Genomic DNA, 22,084 nt, shown 5'->3' with positions numbered 1-22,084 from the left:
TTAAGGCAAATGTTTTACATGATATTCCCCACAGCTGCTATCAAATCATAATAAAATCATGAATCTGAGGCTTGGATCCTTATGAATTATAGTGATTTTTATTAGGGATCTTTCTTAAAATGACCTTTAAAAGACAACTGGATTTCTTATTCATTAGTTGGACTGGATCATAGCATGACTCAATAACATATGTGAGACAGAACTCGTTTAGAATTAGAATTACTTTAAACCTACATATAGTATTCATGATTGTTTTGGTCAGAGATATGCCAGATGAATGCATAAGGAAGATGTAAATCAGTGATTTTAGTTATTTTTTTTAATTAAGTTTGCATATATGATTACATGTACATACGTGACTCTGGGCAGCACACACAATTAAAATACCAAAAACCAAACAAAACAATTAAAAAACAAAAACATTAAAATACAATTAAAACAATTAAAAACTATAAATAAAACAAAAACCACGGGAGAGTGGATTCCAAAACTTAGAAAGAGTATAACCATAACAAATGAGGAATGCTTATGGATGAGTCCTTCAGGATTCCATTTTGTTCTATCTGCTTTTTAATACGGAACTTAGAGACAAAATTATTTGGAGGTTTGGATTTCATGTTCCACCAGTGCATGGATGATACACAACTCTATCTCTGTCTTCAAACTTTTGAACCCAATGAATTATCAGAAACCCTAAACAAGACAGGTCTACCACGATATTCCTGTCAATGTGATACAAAAGACATGAGCCACATGCTAAGCCATTCTCTGGATGCTTTCTTCTTCATTTTCCCCTGCTTGCTTGCTTCCTTTTCTCAAGCAATCATGACTTCTTTGTGCTGACATAATGTATTTCAAAGCTGTGGTACTACAGTTTTCCTTTGTGGGATGCTGTTAAGCTTATATAAGCAAGGAAGAGCAAGCCAGGAAACGTATTCACGTTGAGAAATTGACTAGATGATATAGGAATATGATGATGTTTGCTGAGAAAATGAAGTTGTAAAAGTGACTAGAAAATGGGCATTCTCAGGAAAATTAATGGGATTTACAATGCCATTTTCATTGCAGTATAGGATTGCAGGCAATTAAGATATTGGAAGAATATCTTATAATATTAATATTAATAATATTTATTAATTAAAGAATAAAAATATTAAGAATATCTTAGAAGAGATATTCAGAGAAGAGGCCAGGAGTGACTGGAGTAGTTGTGGTGTGAGTTGGTGTGTGGCTATTAGATGAGTGTGCTACCCTCTTCCCGGGTGGGACGTGGGAGAGGGTAGGAGTGGATGTGACCCTCTTCTCACTGGCTAGTGAGAAAGGCCAGCTGAGAGAGGGAGTGTGGTAAGGGAAGGGGGAGTTGGGGGGTCTAAGCCCCTGTTGGCGCTGAAAGTAGGTAGCTGAAGTACCACAGGGGCCCATTCCCCCCCCCCCCCATAATCCCCCTTGGACTGAATGGCTTATGAGATGGCGGACCCCTTAGACCAGAGGCCAGGAGGGTGGATGGAGGATCAACTTGGGTGATTCAGGGTGGGTAAGGGTATTCAAGTGGTGACAGGCATGGGACATTATGACGGGAGCCAGAGGGCAGGCTGTTTCAGGGGACGGCGCCCCTAAAGTGTTATACCTGTGGCGTGTTCCAGCCCTCTGCGCTCAAGCCCAGACCCTGGTCAGTGGACCTACGGAGGCCTGGGCTTTCAGCTGCTGCTGATGAATGCCATGTCAATTACAATAAGGTCCCCTTTATTCCTGACATTATTGAGGAGGAGCAGGCTGACCTGGCATGCATTACCAAGACCTGGCTGACAACAGAAGGGGGTGTCCCCCTTTTGGAAATGTGTCCAGCCAGGTTTAAGGTTTGGCACTAGCCAAGACCCCAGGGTAGGGGAACTTGTGGCAGTTGTCATCCGGTAATCTCTATTTGCCTTCAGGGGCTCTGCTCCACAAGTTGCTGGTTGTAAGATACTGTTCCTGAAGATGGGCTCATGGGATCAGTTGGGAGTTTTGCTTCTGTACCAGCCTCCCTGCTGAATAGCAACCTCCCTGCCTGAGCTGCTGGGGGCCAACTCAGGGTTGGCAGTGGAGTTCCCCAGGCTTATGGTCTTGCGGGACTTTAACCTGCCATCCTTGGGGTTGGCCTCAGAAGTGGCTCAGGACGCTCCCATGGCGGCCATGGGCCTATCCCAGGTCATCCATGGCCCCTCAGGACAGTGGTCACACTCCGGACATGGTTTTCTTGTCAGAGCAGTAGCAATGTGATCTGGTGGGGGATTTGGCATTGTCCCCTTTGTAATGGTCAGACTACTCCCTGGTGGCCTTGAGATTCTCTTATGCTTCCCCCTCCACAGGGAGGTGGGACCTATTTGAATGGTGATGGACCACTTGGGTTCCAAAGGGAGCTGGGGGGTTTTCCTGAGGCCTTGCTGTACGGTCCAGTGAAGGCCCTGGCCACAGCCTGGAATAGGGAGGCAGGCAGGGCCCTAGACAGGATTGCACCTGTGCGTCCTCTCTTGGTCCATCACCCCTGGCACTCCCCATGGTTTACAGAGGAGTTAAGGGTGCTGAAAAGGGCCAAGAAATGTGTAGAGCACCGTTGACAGAAAACAAAGGACGTTTGACCAAACACGGGTTAGAGCCGCTGTTAAGGCCTACCTCATGGCAGTAAGAGCGGCAAAACACCATTATTTCTCTGCTCATCGCATCCACAAAATGTCACCCGGCGGCCCTATTTAGGGTCACCCAGTCCCTCCTGGGTAGGGAGGGCTCAGAGGACCACCTACAGGGCCATTCAGAGGAATTTGCTGAACACCTGATGGATAAAATCGCTCAGATCCGTGCCCAGTTGGAGGCCAAGCATGATGCAGGTCCAGCCTGGGGAGCGGACTTACCCAGTTATCTGGGAACGGTTTGATCCTGTTGGACCTGAGGAAGTGGACACAGTCCTTGTGGCTGTTAGCATGGCTATCTGTACTTTAGATCCTTGTCCCTCCTGGTTGGTTAAACCCTCCAGGGAGGTGACATTGGGGTGGGTACTGGCAGCGATCAATTCATCCTTGCAGGAGGGGGTGTTCCCATAGCCTTTTAAGGAAGCCCTGGTCTGCTCCCTCATCAAGAAGCCATCGCTAGATCCCACCCTTCTGGACATTTTTTGTCCAGTTTCCCACCTTCCCTTTTTAGGAAAGGTTGTGGAAAAGGTGGTCGCGCAGCAGCTTCAGTGGATCCTGGAGGAAACGGATTATTTGGACCCCTATCATGTTTCAGACCCGGTTATGGGGCAAATACAGCATTGGTCACACTTTTAGATGATCTCTGGCAAGAGCGGGATGGGAGTAGTGTGTTCATCCTTGCTCTTCTTGACCTCTCAGTGGCTTTCGATACCATCGACCATGGTATCCTTTTGGGTCAGCTGCAGGAGTTGGGGATGGGAGGCACAGTTCTGTGCTGGCTCAGATCCTTCCTCCAAGGCCAATCCCAATCGGTGTTGATAGGGAGTGAGAGGTCCAGCCTGCGGCCCCTACTTTGTAGGGTGCCTCACAATTGGGTGCTCTCACGCTCCTATTTAACATCTACATGAAACTGTTGGGTGAGATCATCTGGCACCATGGGATGAGGTATCATCAGTATGCTGCTGATACTCAACTATATATCTCCATCCCAGGTGACCTAAGTGATACTGTGGCTACCCTTTCGCAGTGCCTGGAGGCTGTAGGGACCTGGAGGCTGTAGGGGCCTGGATGGAGGCCAACAGGCTTCAACTGAACCCTGGTAAGACGGAGTGGCTATGGGTATGGGGAGCCTTAAGTTCTAGGAGCTTATCATCCTTGGTCCTTGATGGGGTTGCACTACCCCAGACAGACCCGGTGCGTAATCTGGGAGTTCTCCTAGACTTACAACTCCTGTTCAAAGAGCAGGTGGCAGTCGTGGTTAGGAGGTCCTTTGTGCGACTTCGTGTTGTGCACCAGTTATGCCCCTTCCTGGATCAGGAGGCCCTCCACACGGTCAGTCACGCCCTGGTCACCTCCCAGTTGGACTACTGCAATGCACTCTATATGGGGCTACCCTTGAAGAGTATCTGGACACTACAGCTGGCACAAAACATAGTGGCGCGGACAGTTTTGAGTGCCCCTAGGGGGACACATATAACACCTCTGTTGTGCAAGCTACACTGGTTGCCAGTTTCCAATTCAAGTGTTGGTTATTACCTTTAAAGCCCTTCATGGCACAGGACCGGGTTATCTGAGGAGCTGTCTCGTCCCTGTTATATCAGCCTGCCCCACTCAGTCTGGCAGAAGGGGCATGTTGTGGACCCCACCAGTCAAGGAATTTTGGCTGGCAGGGTCTAGGAAGAGGGCTTTTTCTGCCATGGTCCCCACCCTGTGGAACAACTTACCATCTCAGGTGTGGTGCGCCCTCACTTTCATGGCCTTCAGGAAGAGTGTGAAATCTTGGCTATGCCAGATGGCCTGAGGGCCTGATGGGGGCTCGCATTGTTGGACTTGGCTTGCGGGGTAGTTGATTCTGCCCCTCTGTCATCTTGAATTTTATAGACTTTTTATGTATATAGTTTTTATATATTATTTTTCAGCTAATTTAATATGGATACTTATATTTTTACTGTTTTTAATGTTTAATTTTAATTGTAAGCCGCCCAGAGTCACCCTCTGGGGGAGATGGGCGACATATAAATTTAATAAATGAATATTTTTAAAAATAAGAAACACTTGCAGCCTATGGTTAGAGTGCTATGAGTTGCAAAAAAAGAAAAGCTTTTTAACACATATTCTTCTACACTTAACAATGTTGGTGAATACTTCATACTTCACAACTGAGAAGATACTGCACCACACTCATTGCAATGAACCTACTGAACAATTCAATTTGAAAGAAATATCAACACTGTTGTCTGACACATAACAGGAGTATAAAGCTATAGTCTGTATCCTGTCCAATTGGCTAGTGGCAACTTTGAGTTCAATTAATAGTAAACTGAATGATACTTGACTTAGTCAAAATGAAAGTGTGGTTAGTCTTGAGCCAATAATGAAGACAACATGCTAGATGGGGATATAGATCAAATATAGATCAAAATTAAGGAATGCTTCTAGACAGGCTTATGGAGTCTCTTGGCTGGGTAACTGTAAGTACATTGTCAGCATATAATTTCAATTTATGTTCTTGAGTTGCTAGCTTAACTCCTGAAAATTTATTTTCTTGACCTATTTGGATTGCTAATGGTTCTAATCACAGCAAAAATAAAAGGGGAGAAAGGGGCAACCTTGTCTTGGCACTTTCTTATGATAATGAGTCATATACTATCTTAGTTTTTTTGTTTTTCATACATACCCTGTATCCATGTGAAAAAAATTGAAGTCATCTTTTCAAAACTCAAAGGCTTTTTCTGCATTAAGAAAGAAAATATCCACTTTGATTTTTTAAATTTATCTTGTCAATAACATTCAAAATATGAGTGATGTCCCTCATTTATCTCTTCAGAACAAATCCAGTCTTATCAGAATGTACTATTTCAGTTAAAAAACCATATATTCTCTTTGCAAGTATTGCTGTGAAAAGCTTATAATTATGTTCAATACGGAAATAGATCTGTAAGGATGAGTTGGATCTTTTCCTTGTCAAAGAGAAAAAGACTTATTTCTATGACAGCAGTAATAAGATAAGAAGGAAGGAAGGAAGGAAACTTATACAACAAACAATTCCTGTCCTGGTTATCTGCAAATGAGGAAACAGCCACTAGGGATAGCTTTTGAAACAAGACACAGAAAACTTGCAAAAGTCACAGCTGCTTTAACAAGTCAAGAAGAGGTGCTTAATTCTTATCAAACCATGTTGCAATGCACTTCTTTTGAATGCTTTACACAGCCCAAGTTCCCAATATACATTAACACATTTAAAATTATTAATCATTCTTTAAAAAAAAAAAAAAACCTGATTTGCAAGAACAGGACATTCAAGCTTGTTAATCAAGACACTGTATGAATAATTAACAATTTAATCTACTTCCTTCAACCGAGAATACGGCGTTACACATACATACACAGATTATTATAAAAAGTAACAATTGCTACTAGGTACACAGACTTGTTAATGTTAGCTAAATAAGGTTCCCATCTTCAGAAACACTATACTTCTGAAACCCAGCTTCTGGATTCATAAAACAAGTCTTGTCTGAATGTGCGCTACGGGTGAAAGACTGACAGTTGCGGGGAGCAGAACGGAGTCTGGGTCAAGGTCCTCCAAGCCCATCGAAGAACCGCCGCCAAGAAGACGAACGTACTCGAAGCGCCTGATTTCAACCCCAACCCTCGCCGGCTTGGCTTCGTAAACATCCCGCAGGCCGCCGCCGCCCGCCAGTTACCGAGAGACTATTGCGCACGCGCAGGCCGGCTCTTCCTACTTTTGTCGGAATAATCACTGCCAGTTAGACAGAAAACCCTCACTGGACAACCGAAAGAGAGGGAACGGCGTTACTCGATCATGTCTTATTGTTCTAACGAGCGGCGATGTCGTAATCAAAATAATAATAATAAGGAAATGGAAGCAAAGTGCGTTCTTTTTGCCCATAACTACATATGCTTGGATTTGCTACCTGTTCTACGCGCGAAAGTATGGGATTACGGATTTTTGCTAAGCAGTTGTTCTTCCCTAAGCTTTCCCACCGTGTCGGAATTTGAGAAGATCAGGAAGGAGCGGCTAATAGTGCGGCGGTGGGAGGGGACAAAGAAGGTCTAGCCTTCTACTCCAGTCTTGAAGAGGGAGCAGAAAATAAAGGCTGGTAATGGTGGTGCTTCGATAAGAGTAAAGCTTGCTGTTGTCTTTTAAAAGCTAAGACTGCTGGCGTTGCAATTGCAGAACATTTTTTTTCTTTGTGTCCCATTACTGGGTCTTAGGAAGTAGTGATAACCACAACAATACAAACATTCTGTTTGGATCCCGGCTTACGTTCCTCTATTTGTAAATCTACGACCGCTAGTGCGCATGTAAAGTGGTGGGGCGTTCTTTGTCAGGCTAAAATCTCTGGTTCCTTTTATCTAAAACGAAGAGGAAATCGGCAGCATCGAGGAGAAAGGAAGGGGAAGTCTGAGAAGGCCTTCATGCACAGAAGTCTGGTAACATACATGCATATATATTTGTGTTTATTTCGAGGAAAAAACCGTTTCAGACAAGCACTTTGAAATCCTCTCTCCTCCCCGTTATCAATTGCCTTAGGCAACGCTTAGAATGTTTTCCAGCTAGACGAAGATTTCTTTATTTCTTTACTGTTGAGAGAGATCACAAAATAGCCTCAGTATCTAGGAGTAAGCCTCCCTGAGCGAAGAAGGGTATCACTGAGTAAATGTGTTGCTAACGTTATTTAATGTAAGCAGGGAGATTAGGTACAGCTTTCCGAAATCTAACATTAATAGAATACTTTATGATTATAATTAGTTGCTTTGGTTCTAAAGTTAGGTAGAACCATGATTTTTTAAAAAGTTGGTGTTTCTCCTACCTGTTTTTTTATACCTGTAAACACTGTGATCTTGAAAACGTCCAGGCAGACAATGTTAAGATAAATTTACCCTTTAACAGGAATCTTGAGCAGAACCTAGATTTTGTATTTTGCATGTTTTTTGTTTCTTTTGCAAAGTTTGAACGCAACCAGTTCTTCACATCTTAGTTATACAGTTATTTTTCTGGAAGTAAAAAATAATTGTACTTTACTTACATATTTACATTCTTCCCTTATTTTGCTTACATTTCTATTTGGTTTATATACAGTACGTTTAGCTTTCTCAGATCTTACACAATTTTTTTCTTTTGGTTTGCATGTCCCAGGATAGTGTCCAAGAGGTTATAAGGGTTCTTCATGATGCACATTTAGAGACTAATACTCTCTCACGCTGTCTCCAAAGCTGAGTCTTAATACCTTGGCAATTCTGGACCAGAAGGACCTCAAAGGGGGTGTGGCAAGAAGGGCCACCAGCTAATGCACTAACAATTTAGATCTGCTTAGGAGTTGGTCTCTATAAATATACCTTCTATACTTGTTATTTTTAAAAAGGAAGGGAAGTAAATAATGCTTAATTTTGCTTCTGTTCATCTGTTGCTTTTTCAGGGAATTTGGAGATGTCACATACTCTAGGTGGAGTATGGATTACTGTATTACCAGGTGATAATTATATTCACTAGAACACTTATTTAAAGATATTAAATAAGCATTTTTTAAAGAATATTTATGTCCTAAACCTGTTTAGGACAATTGCCTTAAACTTGCCTTTATGAGAGGTCCAGTGTTCGAACAGCTAGTGGGTAAATGACAGAAACATACAGAGTAGGACTTCTTGCTGTTTCAGAGAATTAGCAAATGACAGTTCCCCCCCCCCCCAAGATCAGCTAAATATCTTTCACCTCCTCTTCTGAACACTGCTGTTACTAAAGTTCTTGGTCTGCTTGCTTTGCTGATGATATATAGATCGGAGTACAGTGTCTAAATACAGTGTATGCCTTATCTGTAAATCAGTTTGTTAATGGCCCTGTCAAGCAAGTAATTATTATTTTGTTCAGACAGTATCCTGGTTCAGCTAGGAAGCTTAGTCTGATTCAGTAATCTGCATTTGGGCAGAAAGGAGGTTTGACATAACCTGTTGAAGATGACAGCATAAGGCATTAATTCTGTACTTCTAAGTTCTCCAACGGTATTTTTTATTTGCAACTGTTTATATTGCTGGAATGCCACTTAAGGAGAGTTGGGATATAAATAAATATAGGTAATCATAGTGTAACTTGGTTAGAAATTCTTTGACAAGTTCAAGAAGAATCACAAACATCTATCAGAGGAAAGTTTAAGCCATTACTTCCGTTACTGAACTCTCATTCTCCCAAACATCAAGTGACACCAGGGATCAAGAAGAGGAAAAGATATTTGACTCAACTGATGATTGAATATAAAAGCAAAGATTCTGCAGAGGAGACATTCATAACCTAGCTCATGCTAATCTGTCTCCTAAAAACTGCATCTTAATCCATGATGTAAATTTAAATCCCCAGGCCTTTATTTTACTTTATCTTATATTCTCAATTTCATACTCTATCATTTATTTAAGTGTTCATGGTGATACTAATCTCTTATAAAAGTGAGGTATATGCTAATAACACAGAGTCTATATGCTTATCTCACCTTTTATATTTTATTTTTCTGCTGCCCCTAAATATTTGTCTAGGAGAACATAAACAATATAATGTATTTTTGGATAACTTTGACCTTATTGCTCAAAAGTCTTTTTCCTTTTCCTTTTGTTGAAACAAAAAATAATTCAAGTGATGAAAATGCATCATCAATCCATTGCTGCAAATTAAGTATAGATTTCTCCTTCCAATGTTGCATAATAATTATTTTTGTCAACTGTTATGCTTGGGAGGTCCACAGTTCTTGATGCCTTGATGGATTCCAAATCCTAAAGATATAGCAAAAAAAAATAAATAAGTACATGCATCTTTAACACTCAGTAACCGTTCTAGTCTTATATAATTCCTGTGAAGGAATAAATAAAAATTAACAGTCCTATTGATTTCAGTCCAAAATATGGTAATAATGGGACAAATCCAATCCATCTGAATTAGTGTTCCAATTTTTTTTATAACATCTCCAGTATAACATGACTGCAACCAACCCTTATTAAACAGACTCTAGGGTCAATGATTAAAAGTCATAGGATGTGCAAAATTTGTTCAGTCAGGAGTAGACTATTCTGGTTAAGCAAAGAGCACCCAAAATAGTGTCCTGTCTCCTGTCTGTATTGAACACATTAAGCCAATGTTCTGTGTCTACATTGGAAAAAGCATGTTAAGCCCTAGGATAATGAGCTGTCACAGGAGTAAGTTGAAACAAATGTTCCAATCAAATGAGATGACAGTCAGATGTGACTTTGATTATAGGAACCTTCCCCACCCCCATGGACTTTTTTCTGTAAAACAGAAAAAAAAATGAACTTATGATCTATGGCTTTGATGATTAGATAGGATAGATAATAGAAAGAAGAGAGTCATGATGTAATTTTAGAGAAAGAGGTAAATCTACAATTACACTTATAACTGTTGTAAAGAAGATCGGAAGCCACTTCTTTGTCTTTTCTTTTTTTCCTTTTTGCACTTTAGCTTTCTCTTTTATTCCTTTTTTCTTTTTTCCTTCTTACTCTATTTTAGTTTGTATTTTTATTCTTGTTTTTAAAGCTTTCAATAACATATATTTTTTAAAAGATTGTAGGAATCTTCCCCCTAAAATGTGTCTACACACACACATACGCACATTGCCACATAGTCTGCTGTTTGCAACAGATATTTGAGGAAATAAATTATGCCCCAATCAAAAGAGATCCCTCTGAACTCAGAAAAAGGATAGTTGATGATCTTGGTGCCTTTTCTGTTGTGGCGCCTGCCCTGTGGATTTTGGGAGGTTGCAGTAGAAACAGAATAACAAAGGATCTGCAGGCTGTTGTTGCACTCTCTGATATGAGTGTTCATGAGTGCACTACAAAGAGAATACCAAACAAGAATGGGATGATACCAAGGAGAAAATTGCTCTCCAGAAACCACATTGCCACCATCTTCAAGGACCACCAGAATGATCCCGCAAACTGTTAGAATAATGTTCTGTGGATGATTGAGATGAAGGTGGAGTTTTATGGCATGAATAAGAAACTTTGGAGAAAACAAAGCACAGAAGAAAATTCAAGCAAAATAACAAGTCCAACTGTGAAGCATGGTGCTGGAAATATCATAGTCGGGGGCTATTTTGCAGACTCAGCAGCTGGAGGGACAATGGATTCTGGATTGTATTCCAAATTCTAAAGGAGAAAGTCAGAGTATCCATCTGTGAAGTGAAGCTTAAATGAATGTGAGTCATGCAGCATGACAGTGATACTGAACATAGAAATATGAAGCAGAATGGATGAAACAGAATAAATTTTGGATTTTGGAATGGCCGAATCAAAGCCTTGCTCTTAATCCTACTGAAATATTTTATTGAGCAGAAGTGAGTACTTCATGTAAGAGAACCCCAAAATATCAGTGAACTGAAGCAGTTCTGTAAAGAGGATGATGGTACACCAAGCAGATAAGCAGAATTGATCCACAGATAGAGGAAATGTTTGTCTGAAGCCATTGCTGCTATGATTTTACATAATTTTTGCAATAAAGTGAACCCTTAAAATATTCCTACCATCCCAAATCAAACATGTCTTGGGAATGTTGGAGGGGCAGAGTATGGGAGAAAAAGATCTGCCAGTAAGATGGACAACTGCATCCAGACTTGACTAGGGAGGATTTTGCACCTACAGTGGTAATGATAAAGTTAGCACCATGGCAAGAGACAGGGAGTGCTGGTTGAGGAATCTTTCTCCATCACAATAGTGCTTACTGGTCTAGTAGACCTATGCCTTCCCAATAGCAACCAGGGATGGAGTCATAAATGGAACAATTATGTCCTCTTGATTTATAACCTGTGGATGGTAGCAATGGGGCTTAGGAGGGACCAGCATTTTCCCTGCAATTTATGTGAGTCTATGTAGTTGGAGTCAAGCATTGGAAGCCTGCATCTTCTACTGCACTGAAGGTTGGTTATTCAAAGCCATCATTTGGAGTACAGCAAATGCGATCTGTGGTGGCTTTAGGCTATCCTGCCTCCCTCTCCCTCTCTCTCTCGCCTTTAGCCTGCCAACTGCTCACTTATCCACTGTTGTGACATCTTGCTATATTTTAAACCATGGGTTTTGCTTCTCCTTCAAGAGCACTATTTGCATTGTGTTGCCCGCAGATTCAAGGATGCCTGCTGATGCCTATGCAGATATTTAAGCACCCCTGACATCAAAGAATGCAGTGGGTACAGACAACATAGTATGGGGCACCTAAATGCAGGCTCACATAAATGGTAGGGAGACTGCTAGTCCCTCCTAGGCCCTATGCCTGTCATTATCTATAGGGCCAGTAATTCCCTCTCAGCAATAACTGACATTAGGCTTTGCAGCAAGATGTTTGATAAAACTCATCACATCATGCATAAATAGCTTTGCTGTAACAATTAGGCAAGCGCAGTGCAAAAACAAGCGGATTCTGCAACCATGTGGGACAAATGCTATGAACAACTCCTCCAGACCTCCAGCTGAGTGTGTGGCTGACATGTAGTCAGAATGTACTAATGGGGGTAGAGCAAAGAGGGATATCTTCTGTTGGTATTACCATCTACCTTCTGTGCTAGAGGACCCAAGCATAGGTGGGTGCTGCTTCAAGCTAGGATAATGTCAGATGAAGGACAGCTTCAGGTGGTTGAGCAAAAACTGCACCTGCAGACTCAGGAGTATCAACAACGGGGCAGTTTGTTAGCTGTATAGGTCACATTATGCATCTCACTGTATAGGTACTACTGGTTGCCCTTGGTCATGCTTAAAGAAGAGTGTCATAAGATATTGGGATGTTTTATTTGCTGTGTGAAGGGAGGCAGTTATTTGACAAAACATCTGTCAAGCTTTGTTTACCTCAGTATTTTAATCTGAAGACTATCATAATAGAATGCAACTCCATCTACATGTTATTTAAACAGCCATGTGTAGAACAGATTATATAGGCCACTTTTAGTCTGGGTTTATGTCTCAGCATGGGACTAAAATGGCATTGGTTGCACTGGTAGATGTCCTATATCAGGACCTGAATCAGGGTAATCCTTGTGGTCCTTTTAGTCCCCTCAGTGGTATTTCCATCAACCATCGTGTTCTTCTGTACTGCCTGTGAGGGCTAGTGGTAAGAGGCAGTGTTTTGTAGCTGTTTGCTCCTTCCTTATCAGGCAGTTTCAGTTGTTAGCAACAGGGGAAGAGAAGATGGCCAGCGGATGATAAATTGTGTAGTGCCACAAAGTTCAATTATTTCCCCTTTGGTTTAATATCTACATGAAGCCACTGGGAAATAATCAGTAATGCTGTGTGGTTGATGCTGTGGTGGTTTTGTCTCAACATCTAAATTCTGTGAAGATTTCTGAATGGGACCAAAGAGGTGGAAGTTAAACCCTAGCAAGCAGTTACTATTGGTCCATCATGATTCTTATTCTGCTCCAGAGTTGTGTCTCAAGACAGAGGCATGGCAGTAGGCTCCTGGACTTTCTGCTTGATGAACAGATGGAGATTCTGGCTGGAATGGCCTTCCCCAGCTCCAGTTGGTGTGCTGGTTGCAACCTTACCTGGAAGAAGAGGATCTCACTGCAGTAATTCACATCTTTGCAATGCAGCCTACGTGGAGCTATTTTGAAGACTACTCAGAAACTGCAACTAGTGAAGAATGAGATGATCTGCATACAGGCATGCACTAGGCATCAAGAATATATTACCTCTATGTTGTCCATGCATTTGCTACCAATAGGTTTCTGGGCACAATTCAAAGTGGTGGATTTAGCTTGGCATTTAAGTACTTCGAGGGCCTTCTCTCCCAGCAGAATCAACTTTTCTGGTACATTTTTTCTGGGAAAAGCTATTTATTGTTCCCCACTTCTATGAAGTGAGGAGAGCCAAGGCCAGGAGAAGTTGCTTTTCAGTTGCAGGCCTGCCCTTGTAAAAGTAGAAACCTTGAAAGTAGATCTTAATTAATTAATTAATTAATTAATTAAATGGCATTCTAGATGCTAAAAATGGAGCTCTTCCAGAAGGCAATTGGTGTTTAAATTGTCACTGTTGGTCAATTGAGAGCCAGTCTGGTGTAGTGGTTAAGGCACTGGGCTAGAAACTGTGAGGCCATGAGTCCTAGTCCCACCTTAGGCACAAAGCCTTCTGGGTGACTTTGGGCCAGTCACACCCTTTCAACCCTTAGGAAGCAGGCACGCTGAGCTTGCTTCTGAAATCTTGCCAAGAAAACTGCAGGGACTACTCCAGGCAGTCACCAGGAGTCAACAATGACTTGGAGGCACCAAAACAAAGTCAATTATGGATTTGTACTAATTTTACTTTTTATATTAGATGATGGTTCAGAGAAAATCAGATTTGCAGTTATTTTGAGTTATTTTTAACCTGGATATTTTAATTTCAAATATCTTGTTATAAAGTTTTAATCACTGTAAACCGCTGGGGGTTCTTGTTGATTTAGCAAGTTATACACATATCATTAATAAGTAATTTAATTAAACATGGGAAGGTAGATAGGGAAATATTTCATTATCCAACAAGAGCGCAAGCTCATCTCAGAGGCTCTCCCTTCACTCAAGACATTTTCTTTCTTATACAGTACACTTCTTGAATACAGAGAGGGTTTTGCTACATGCTGCTCATGGTTATTGTTCTAAAAATACCTTGATAGGCCTCCAGGACCATAGAAGACAAACTAAGGACAGAAGGGGAGAGATTTCATCAGTATAGAAGTGGCTGAGGCAGAGATGGAGAGATTTGACCACAAAGTGAGGATGGAATACTGAGCATTCATTCCTTTCACAGCAGCCTTGCTCTTACTACCAACAGTAGATTCTTCCTGGCAAGCAGAAGCACTCTGGTCTTCTCTTGGGATAGCATTATTGGAATCTTGTCAAGGAGACACACAGTATTTGCAGGTTACTTGGGCAGTCACATGGAACAGAGCATGCCTAGTTCTATCGGGGCCAGAGGAAGGCAAGTAGAGAAGTCTTGAGTGCCATCTAGGTAGAAAAGTGGGAAATACTTCCTATTTTGGTTGACCAGTGCTGAGGTCTGGTTGCAACTGGCATCAGTTTCTCAGAAGTCCATTGGTGTGATGGAATGGAATTATGAAGGCCAGGCTCAGGGAGATAAACGTGTTCTTAGTTCACCGCAAGAGCGTGGGAAGTGCAAGAGGATGAGGCTGGCACCTCCCTGAGAAATTCATTGTGTTGTGACTGGCTGGCTTGGGAGCTAGGGTTCAATCTGGGGAGATTCTTTCTAGAGGTTGTAGCTAATAAACTCAGCAGAACTGAATTTGCATTGTCTCTTGGAGTTCTTTGGACTAAACCTGACAATTGCATTTGTTTCATTAGCTGCCAGAAAGGAGACCTTTTCCAGGATAGGAGATGGGATGATTTCCTGTCACTCATGCCTGGACATTGACTTGATGGAGCAATTGATTTTTCTCAAGATGAACCTCTGCTGTTAGGCTTTCCCAACCAGTCCCAGGAGGATAGTGGAAAGTTAATGCTTTCTGTTACACACTGGATCCCTGGCAGCCCACCCAGTTCTCACTCCACTGAACAAATATTCCCGTATGACCAGTGATTATGATGGCTGTCACCAAATTCCCAGTGCCAGACAAGATGCAGTGGCTCTAGGGCCCAACTATAAGTTATGATATTGCTTCAGAGGAGACCATCAGACAAATTGATGGATTGCTAAATTTCATTGCTGGTTGTTAAGTTTCCTATAGTTTTACATTTTTGTTATGAGGAAATTAAAATCTATTGGTTTAAAGTACAGTTGTTTTGGGGTTCTGTGTTCTCTCTTGTAAGCAGAGATGACTTGAAAGATGTGTTTAAATTATTACTGAATACAGCTATAAACTTTCTTGGAAAGGTTCTGAAATAGTTATATGCTTTAATTTTATAACCCAAGGAACAAGATACTCCAAAATCGCTTTGACAAAAATGGCTTTGTATTCACATTGATAAGGATAAAGGAACATTATATATTGTGGGGAGATAAACATGAAAAGCAGTTGCCTTTACATTCAGGCTGCCATTCAATGTGTATATGCTTGACTTGATATGATCAACATTTTGCATAGTTTTGAAAGTAAATAATTTTTAGATCCTCTCCGGTTGTTAATGTTATTTGGTGAATTTTTTTACCACATATATCCACTAAATAAAATTCATCCTACATTCTACAACAATTAACATTTAAAAATTATTATCCATTGCACTTTTAAAATTTCTATGTAAATGTGAATATCCTTAAATTTAGTGACTTTTTTTACTTAGTACTTTCAGTACTTTTCTGTACTCCATATATTCAGTGTCTTTTTTTTTTCTTTTCTTTTTACTTAAAGCACAGTTGTCAATACTTAGAAGGGTATCCAAACCTTTAACATTCCATATAACAAGGAAAACTGCCATAAAAGAATCCTCATGAATATTAGAAAGTAGCTTTCACAAAGTTAAGAGAACAATTGACTGCAGAGGGATTTAGTTTTCAATGGTTTTCATATGTACAGCTAAGAGAAATATTTAATATAGATAAAAAGGTATCTGGAATTGAACAATATAAGTCAGAATTTGAAAATGTACTATGTACAAATGATGAACATGCAATCACAAGAATTTATTAGCTGGATCCCTTTCAGCTGGGATTCAGGCCTGGGTATGGGATAGAAACAGCATTGATTGTGCTTTTAGATGACCTCTGGCAAGGGCGGGATGGGAATTGTACATCCACCCTTGCCCTACTTGACCTCTCTGCGGCTTTCGATACCATCGACCATGGTATCCTTCTGGATTGGCTCAGAGGACTGGGGTGGGCAGCACGGTGTTGTGCTGGTTTACCTCCTTTCTTTGGGGCCAATTCGGGGCCAGTCAAGGGTAGTTGGGGAGGAGAGATCCTGCCCTCCACCAGTATGTGGGGTCTCGCAGGGTTCAGTACTCTCCCCTTTCCTATTTAACTTCTACATGAGGCCACTGGTGCCTGGAGGCTGTGAGGGTCTGGATGGGGAACAACAGGCTTCAGCTGAACCCTGGCAAAACTGAGTGGCTGTGGGTTTTGGGGCCTTCCAGTTCTAGGATTATGCCATCTTTGGTGCTGGATGGGGTGGCACTGCCCCAGACGGACCCAGTGTGTAATCTGGGTGTTATCCTGGACTCTCAATTCTTGCTCAGAGTGCAAGTGACAGTTATGGCTAGGAGGGCCTTTGCACAGTTTTGAATTGTGTGCCAGTTGTGCCTGTTCCTGGACTGGGGGAGCTCTGCTTACTGTCACTCACCTCCCGTTTAGACTTCTGTAGTGTGATCTACATGGGACTGCCCCTGAAGAGTATCCAGAAGCTTCAGCTGGTGCAAAAGGCGCAGGTCCCTAGAAGGGCACACATTGCACCTCTGCTCCGCAAGCTGCATTGGTTGTCAGTTTCCTTCCAGGTCCAATTCAAGGTGCTGGTTTTGACATTTAAAGTCCTTCATGGCATGGGGCCAGCTTATTTGAGGGACTGCCTCTCCACAACTACATTTGCCCAGCCCATCAGGTCTGACAGAGAAGGCATGCTTCGGGTACAACCTGCCAGGGAATTGTATTTGGCGGGTCCCAGGAGGCAGGCCTTCTCTGCCATGGGCCGTGCCTTGTGAAATCTTCTCCCCCCAGAAGTGAGAGTAACCCTATCCCTCTTAACATTCCGCAAGTCCCTCAATATCTGGCTATGTGATCAGGCCTGGGGGTCCCAGGGGACTGGGGACATTTTGCGATGGCTCCCTTACTATGGTTAACATCATCCTTTCTTGTTGTATATATTTTTATAGTTTTATAGTTTTAGTGATGGTTTAATATGTATTTATGGGTTTTTTAATTGAGTGTTGTATGCCACCCAGAGTCAAATTTTTGTGAGATGGGCGGCTATATAAATATCAAATAAGCTTTTGTTAAGATTTGAAACGAAAGAGGACAAGTTAAAGACTGCATGATAAAAAGGGCTATGAATTTTGGTTATAATATACAGATGGACAAATGGGAGAGAATGTAGGTAAATGGGATGAAATTCATATTGTGCTATAATTTAGAAGAGAAGTTTTATAAAATGATGTACCGTTGGTATATCATACCAGAGAAATTATCAGAGATGTATAAAGGTACTTCAAGTCAATGCTGGAAATGTGAAAAATATGAAGGGACATTTTACCATACATGGTGGACTTGTGAAAAAGCCGGAAAATTTTGGATACAAATACACACAATGATACAAAGAATTTTAAAGATCAATATTGAGAAAAAGCCAGAACTCTCTCTATTGGGACCCATGGGTAACCAATTAGAAAAGATGCATGGAAGACTGATTTTATATATGGTAACTGCAGCAAGATTATTGTATGTGCAGTGGTGGAGGAATACTGAAATCCCACAATGGAGGAATGGATTGTGAAGATGTCAGAATTGGCAGAAATGGCAAAACTGACCTGTTTGGTCAGGGACAAAACAATAAGTACTTTTATAAAAGACTGGAAACCTTTTATGGATTTTTTGCTGAAAATGGAAAAAAGTGAAGGGATGATTTATGGATGTGATGATTCAAAAAAGGTTAAATAAGGGGCTGAAGGGATTTTTGTAATACCAAAAAGGAGGAAGGATAATGAGTTTGTTTATAACTTGAAAAGAAAGTCAGAGATTGCTTATTTTTTCTGATTTTTGTTTCTTTAATTTTTTTTCCTTTTCTGATTTGTTTCTTGTACCTTTCTTTTTCTTTCTTTCTTTTTTCTTCATATTTGTATTTTATTTATGTAAAAATGCTTAATAAAACTTATATATTTTATTGTGTGTGTGTGTGTGTGTGTGTATAAAGAAAGTAGTTGCTTTCACCAAACGAACTGTTGGAAAATTAATGGCTTTGACATTGATCATATCAGGGAATTTAAATACTTAAGAGTCTCCTTCAAAGCCTTGATGACCTGGAATAAATACAAAGGGTTGTAACTGCCCAGGCCCATCAGCTTTCAAACATTGTTCTGCATTTTACTAGTCATAATTATGATAGCTAAGTCTCAGCTGCTACCATGGTCATCAGTCACCTGCTGTATGGTGCACAGATTTGCTGCTATCATGACCCAAGCTCTATTGAGGCAGTGTAGTCTAATCTGCTCTGAGAACCCTATTATGTACCTAACTCTCTGTTGATATTGGAATCCAAACTAATCTCTCTGGCAACCTGCATGCAGCTTGGCAGTTGGATTCATTTACACTTTCTTGGTAGCACTATAGTCTTGCTATGATCTTGCTGGACAATGTTCTGTCCGTAGGCTGGCTCAGAGAAGGAGATTATTTGCCTCCCCCTAGCTGATGGATCACCAGAAGGGTTTCTAAATTTGTTGTAGTTGCAATTGCTATAGCCACTTGATACTTAACAGTCTAATAATTTTGATAATTTGCTTTACCATTTAAACCAATTTGCCTATTAATGCTCATTTTATTACGCTTTGATTTTCTCTGTGTGGGTATTTCTTTTGGTTTGTATGTTTTCACCTTTGATCTTAAAGTCAAATCAAATGAAGTATTAGAACATACAGGTAATCCTCACTTACCAACCAAAATTGGGACTGGGGACTCCATCACTAAGCGACATGATCATAAGGCACAATGTCATGTGACCATAGCAACTTATAGTGGCAGTTCCAGTAGTCCCAGTTGCTGTTGTTAGGCGAATCCCGCACAGTTGCAGCATCCCACAGTCATATAATCACCACTTGCGACCTCCTGCCAGCTTCCCTGTTGACTATGCTTGTCGGAAGCTGGCAGCGAAGCTCGCAAATGGTGATCACATGTCGATGGGATGCTGCAAAGTTTTTTTTTTAATTTTTTTAATTATATAAAATAATCAAACAACCAAAATAAAACACATATAACTTAATCTCTACGTGCACCCATGGGATGCTTCAATGTTGTAATTGTGAGCCAGTCACCAAGTGCCCAAATCACTGCCCAAATCATGATCACATGACTGTGGGGACACTGTGATGGCTGCAACTACAAGGACCTGTCGTAAGTACCCCTTGTTCAATGCATCGTAAATTTGAATGGTCGCTGAATGACTGGATGTTAAGTAAGGACTACCTGTAAAGGATAAAAACCTTTATCAATGAATAAACAAGGCAACAATCACCCCCACCCAAAAGAATGAAGGAAATAACAGTAGCAGAAACAGTGATATATTTTTCAAGAAAATCATTATTCGTAGATCAGCAAAAATTCAGTGATATTATACATCCCTGATATATTTTCCACACATTAATAAATATAAAAAGAAAAAATAAATAATACTAAATATTAAAATAAATATTAAAAAATAAATAGTAGACCAAGTATAAGTATAACTTAGTATAGTACTGGTCTTTTAGTAACTTAAAGTATAACTTTGACTTTGTACTAGTCTTTTGACATAGACGGTTTTCTTTTTTAAAAAATCAAAGCCTGAGAAAAGATTATGGTTATATTTCTTTCCAGCGTTTTGTAAGAGTGGTAGTAACAAGAGCAGTTCTGTATTAAGTTCTCAGCTGAAACAATTACAGCAATGTGATACTATTTATACTATTAAGTGCTAAGTACTAAGGAACTGTTAATGCTTTTGATTGAATACATCATTAAAAAAATATTCTTTGTAATATTGAGTCAAAAGTATATTTTATATAATATAACTCTTCCTAAGATTGCATATTATCAAGTTACCTATTTACCTGTACCTTTACCTCTCCAAAAAAGTATAGCTACCTTAAATGTATTAAAAGAGGAAAAGCTACTGGTCTACATACTCAGCAGTATTGGAGACTTATTATAATGCACTTTAAATACTGTAAGGTTTCTACAGCCTCCTTTGTGAAGCTTGTGTAACAGTGATTTTGAAGGCTGATTGTGTAAGGTACTCTCTGATTTCGTTACTAAATTTTGCTGCAAAAATATAGCAATGCCGGCACATAAACTGCAGCTGGTATTACTTTTGATCATTCATCTTGTACAATATGATTTTATAAAAATCTGTCTGACATTAGATTACTAATTGACACCCTGGATATATTCAGAAAACCTGAAATCAGCAAATTTTGTTGGATGTGGAAAAGGACTGAAATGGTTCACTAGAAAATTCTGAAATAAATTTTACTTAAAGTTTACTTAAAAGATTTTCACTTTTTTACCAATTTGATTAATATATTCTACTTGCTTCATTAGAGTTACTATAAATGAAATTATCTCATCTATCATACTTTCATGTGAAACTGATCAAGGATACTTTTATCTCCTCTTATTTTTAATTTTAAATTGGAACCACTGGCCTGTTTTATTAGACAAACAGAAGACATTTTGAGTATAACAATGACTAGTGTTGGATACTAATTGTAATTATATGCCAATAGTATATTATGTGTCATTGAAAATTACGTATTTTCTTTACTAAAATGTACTGATAATTTATCAGATAACTCAGTTAACTGTATTCTCATGTGCTGCTGATACACTCTAGTTTTTCTGTAAAAAAGTATAATTGGGATTTCAATTACTGCTTGTATTCTTTCAAAAACCTGAGAGTAGTTATTCAAAAGAAAGATTCTTCTTTTCTGGCTATTAATATATCTTTTTTTAAAATTACATATTAAAACTGAATAAAATTGATATACAAATTGCTAAACATATATAGATATAAAAATGAGGTTTTTAAAAAACATATATGAGCTTATCAAGTTCAATACATGTATGTAGAGATGTTCCTATGCCAATATCTTTAGGTTATTTCAGACAAATTGATAACATACTAAGAATTCTTTTTATGAGAACAACAAACCCCGGATTGCTTTAATTTTCATAACTTTTGGCTTTCCATTGGGCATATAGTTTCTCTGACAAGAAACTGATCAATGGATCAAGAGCCATTATCTGCAGAGTTATTTATTTACAGGTAGTTCTCAGTTAACTATGGTAATTGGGATCAGAATTCCCATCGCTAACCAATGCAGTCATAAAGCGTGACATCAAGTGACTGCATCACTTAGCAATCCCGGCAGTCCCTGTTGCTCTTGTTAAGTAAGAATCATGGGTCGTTAAGCGAGGACCTCCTCACGACTTCTGGCCAGCTTCCAACAAAGTCAATGGGGAAGCTGGCCGGAAGTCGCAAGGAGGTCCTGGGCTGGGGTGGCTGCTGCTAGGGGAGGGAGAGCATGCAAGCCGCTGCCTCAGCCCAGCAGTGCAGCATAAAGCCCCAGTGACCCCAAGCCCAGCAGCACAGTGCAAAGACCCAACTGTCCCAAGCCCAGCAGGAGGGTGCAAAGACCCAGCTGCCCCAGCCAGCACTGCAACGCGAAGGCACAGCCATGGCTGCTCAGCACTCTGCTGCCCCCAGCTGACCTTTGTTGTCATCTTGCTCCCGCTGACAAGGTGTGCCT

At 40.4% G+C, this 22,084-nt stretch overlaps 1 protein-coding gene across 2 annotated transcripts in view; it reads left to right on the top strand.

The window, feature by feature from the left end:
• Positions 1-6,278: 6,278 nt before the first annotated feature.
• The window catches only part of MSANTD3 (Myb/SANT DNA binding domain containing 3), a 33,295-nt gene continuing 17,489 nt past the window's right edge, over positions 6,279-22,084 (top strand). Inside the window, exons 1-2 of one of the 2 annotated variants that reach the window (XM_088150134.1) lie at positions 6,279-7,124; positions 8,111-8,164. The gene's annotated coding sequence lies outside the window, so the exon portion shown is untranslated. The remainder of the gene's footprint in view (positions 7,125-8,110; positions 8,165-22,084) is intronic. The other variant, XM_007429235.4, reaches the window with a different exon arrangement.

This window comes from Python bivittatus, unplaced genomic scaffold (genome assembly GCF_059951505.1).
Source record: "Python bivittatus isolate LINGU-HERP-01145 unplaced genomic scaffold, Pbiv_v1 ctg000610_np1212, whole genome shotgun sequence".
Taxonomy (NCBI): domain Eukaryota; kingdom Metazoa; phylum Chordata; class Lepidosauria; order Squamata; family Pythonidae; genus Python; species Python bivittatus.
Note: the sequence above shows the minus strand (reverse complement) of the source record. Positions and strands in the feature narration are given on the sequence as shown.